Source organism: Hyperoodon ampullatus (genome assembly GCF_949752795.1).
Source record: "Hyperoodon ampullatus genome assembly, chromosome: X".
NCBI classification, from domain to species: domain Eukaryota; kingdom Metazoa; phylum Chordata; class Mammalia; order Artiodactyla; family Ziphiidae; genus Hyperoodon; species Hyperoodon ampullatus.
The window spans coordinates 101861343-101865955 of NC_136913.1; positions in this window are offsets into that span (position 1 = coordinate 101861343).

The window sequence follows — 4613 nt, forward strand, 5'->3', positions numbered from 1 at the left end:
ACACAGCAACAAAGACCCAATGCAGCCAAAAATAAATAAATTAAAATGAATAGAGAACACCTACAGAACGCTGGCAGAAGACCTCAGACCTCCCCAAAGGCAAGAAACTCCCCACATACCTGGGAAGGGCAAAGCGGGGAGATTCCCGCACAGAGGATCGGTGCCGACCGGCACTCACCAGCCCGAGAGGCTTGTCTGCTCGCCCGCCGGGGCGGGCGGCGCTGGAAGCTGAGGCTCGGGCTTCGGTCAGAGCGCAGGGAGAGGACTGGGGCTGGCGGCGAGAACTCAGCCTGAAGGGGCTAATGCGCCACAGCTAGCCGGGAGGGAGTCCGGGAAAATTCTGGAGCTGCCGAAGAGGCAAGAGACTATTTCTTCCCTCTTGGTTTCTTGGTGCGCGAGGAGAGGGGATTAAGAGCGCTGCTTAAAGGAGCCTCACAGACCGGTGCGAGCCAGGCTAAAGGCGCGGACCCCAGAGACGGGCGTGGGACGCTGGGGCTGCTGCTGCCGCTGCCAAGACGCCTGTGTGCGAGCGCAGGTCACTGTCCACACCGCCCTTCCGGGAGCCTGTACAGCCCTTCACCGCCAGGGTCCCGGGATCCAGAGACGGCTTCCCTGGGAGAACGCACGGCGCACCTCGGGCGGGTGCAACGTCACGCCGACCTCTGCAGCTGCAGGCTTGCCCCCGGCCTGAGTGAGCCAGAGTCCCCGAATCGGCTGCTCCTTTCACCCTGTCCTGTCTGAGCGAAGAACAGACGCCCTCCGGCGACCTACACACAGAGGCGGGGCCAAATCGAAAGCTGAGACCCAGGAGCTGTGGGAATAAAGAAGAGAAAGGAAAATCCCTCCTAGCAGCCTCAGAAGCAGCAGATTAAAGCTCCACAATCAACTTGATGTACCCTGCATCTGTGGAATACATGAATAGACAACAAATCATCCCAAATTGAGGAGCCAGGAGTCATTGCTGTGCCTCTGAGGTGGGAGAGCCAACTTCAGGACACTGGTCCATAAGAGACCTCCCAGCTCCACATAATATCAAACGGCGAAAATCTTCCAGAGATCTCCATCTCAACACCAACACCCAGCTTCACTCAACGACCAGCAAGCTACAGTGCTGGACACCCTATGCCAAACAACTAGCAAGACAGGAACACAACCCCACCCATTAGCAGAGAGGCTGCCTAAAATCATAAAAAGTCCGCAGACACCCCAAAACACACCACCAGACGTGGACCTGCCCACCAGAAAGACAAGATCAAGCCTCATCCACCAGAACACAGGCACTAGTCCCCTCCACCAGGAAGCCTACACAACCCACTGAACCAACCTTAGCCACTGGGGACAGACACCAAAAACAACGGGAACTACGAACCTGCAGCCTGCAAAAAGGAGACCCCAAACACAGTAACATAAGCAAAATGAGAAGACAGAAAAACACACAGCAGGAGAAGGAGCAAGATAAAAACCCACCAGACCTAACAAATGAAGACGTAATAGGCAGTCTACCTGAAAAAGAATTCAGAATAATGATAGTAAAGATGATCCAAGGTTCTATTTCCAAGATCCAAAATCTTGGAAATAGAATAGACAAAATGCAAGAAACAGTTAACAAGGACCTAGAAGAACTAAAGATGAATCAAGCATCGATTAAAAACACAATAAATGAAATGAAAAATACTCTAGATGGGATCAATAGCAGAATAACTGAGGCAGAAGAACGGATAAGTGAGGTGGAGGATAAAATAGTGGAAATAACTGCTGCAGAGCAAAATAAAGAAAAAAGAATGAAAAGAACAGAGGACAGTCTCAGAGACCTCTGGGACAACATTAAACACACCAACATTCGAAATATAGGGGTTCCAGAAGAAGAAGAGAAAAAGAAAGGGACTGAGAAAATATTTGAAGAGATTATAGTTGAAAACTTCCCTAATATGGGAAAGGAAATAGTTAATCAAGTCCAGGAGGCACAGAGAGTCCCATACAGAATAAATCCAAGGAGAAATACGCCAAGACACATATTAATCAAACTGTCAAAAATTAAACACAAAGAAATCATATTAAAAGCAGCAAGGCAAAAACAACAAATAACACACAAGGGAATCCCCATCAGGATAACAGCTGATCTCTCAGCAGAAACTCTACAAGCCAGAAGGGAGTGGCAGGACATAATTAAAGTGATGAAGGAGAAAAACCTGCAACCAAGATTACTCTACCCAGCAAATATCTCATTCAGCTTTGATGGAGAAATTAAAACGTTTACAGACAAGCAAAAGCTGAGAGAGTTCAGCACCACCAAACCAGCTTTACAACAAATGCTAAAGGAACTACTCTAGGCAAGAAACACAACAGAAGGAAAAGACCTACAATAACGAACCCAAAACAATTAAGAAAATGGAAATAGGAACATACATATCGATAATTACCTTAAATGTAAATGGACTAAATGCTCCCACCAAAAGATACAGATTGGCTGAATGGATACAAAAACAAGACCCATATATATGCTGTCTACAAGAGACCCACTTCAGACCTAGAGACACATACAGACTGAAAGTAAGGGGATGGAAAAAGATATTCCATGCAAATGGAAACCAAAAGAAAGCTGGAGTAGCAATTCTCATATCAGACAAAATAGACTTTAAAATAAAGACTATTAGAAGAGACAAAGAAGGACACTACATAATGATCAAGGGATCGATCCAAGAAGAAGATATAACAATTGTAAATATTTATGCACCCAACATAGGAACACCTCAATACATAAGGCAAATACTAACAGCCATAAAAGGAGAAATCGACAGTAACACAATCATAGTAGGGGACTTTAACACCCCACTTTCACCAATGGACAGATCATCCAAAATGAAAATAAATAAGGAAACACAAGCTTTAAATGATACATTAAACAAGATGGACTTAATTGATATTTATAGGACATTCCATCCAAAAACAACAGAATACACATTTTTCTCAAGTGCTCATGGAACATTCTCCAGGATAGATCATATCTTGGGTCACAAATCAAGCCTTGGTAAATTTAAGAAAATTGAAATCATATAAAGTATCTTTTCTGACCACAGTGCTATGAGACTAGATATCAATTACAGGAAAAGAGCTGTAAAAAATACAAACACATGGAGGCTAAACAATACACTACTTAATAACGAAGTGATCACTGAAGAAATCAAAGAGGAAATTAAAAAGTACCTAGAAACAAATGACAATGGAGACACGACGACCCAAAACCTATGGGATGCAGCAAAAGCAGTTCTAAGAGGGAAGTTTATAGCAATACAATCCTACCTTAAGAAACAGGAAACATCTCGAATAAACAACCTAACCTTGCACCTAAAGCAATTAGAGAAAGAAGAACAAAAACATCCCAAAGTTAGCAGAAGGAAAGAAATCATAAAAATCAGATCGGAAATAAATGAAAAAGAAATGAAGGAAATGATAGCAAAGATCAATAAAACTAAAAGCTGGTTCTTTGAGAAGATAAACAAAATTGATAAACCATTAGCCAGACTCATCAAGAAAAGAAGGGAAAAGACTCAAATCAATAGAATTAGAAATGAAAAAGGAGAAGTAACAACTGACACTGCAGAAATACAAAAGATCATGAGAGATTACTACAAGCAACTCTATGCCAATAAAATGGACAACCTGGAAGAAATGGACAAATTCTTAGAAATGCACAACCTGCCAAGACTGAATCAGGAAGAAATAGAAAATATGAACAGACCAATCACAAGCACTGAAATTGAAACTGTGATAAAAAATCTTCCAACAAACAAAAGCTCAGGACCAGATGGCTTCACAGGCGAATTCTATCAAGCATTTAGAGAAGAGCTAGCAGCTATCCTTCTCAAACTCTTCCAAAATATAGCAGAGGGAGGAACACTCCCAAACTCATTCTACGAGGCCACCATCACCTTGATACCAAAACCAGACAAGGATGTCACAAAGAAAGAAAACTACAGGCCAATATCACTGATGAACATAGATGCAAAAATCCTCAACAAAATACTAGCAAACAGAATCCAACAGCACATTAAAAGGATCATACACCATGATCAAGTGGGGTTTATTCCAGGAATGCAAGGATTCTTCAATATACGCAAATCAATCAACGTGATACACCATATTAACAAATTGAAGGAGAAAAATCATATGATCATCTCAACAGATGCAGAGAAAGCTTTCGACAAAATTCAACACCCATTTATGATAAAAACCCTGCAGAAAGTAGGCATAGAGGGAACTTTCCTCAACATAATAAAGGCCATATATGACAAACCCACAGCCAGCATCGTCCTCAATGGTGAAAAACTGAAACCATTTCCACTAAGATCAGGAACAAGAGAAGGTTGCCCACTCTCACCACTCTCATTCAACATAGTTTTGGAAGTTTTAGCCACAGCAATCAGAGAAGAAAAGGAAATAAAAGGAATCCAAATCAGAAAAGAAGAAGTAAAGCTGTCACTGTTTGCAGATGACATGATACTATACATAGAGAATCCTAAAGATGCTACCAGAAAACTACTAGAGCTAGTCAATGAATTTGGTAAAGTTGCAGGATACAAAATTAATGCACAGAAATCTCTGGCATTCCTATA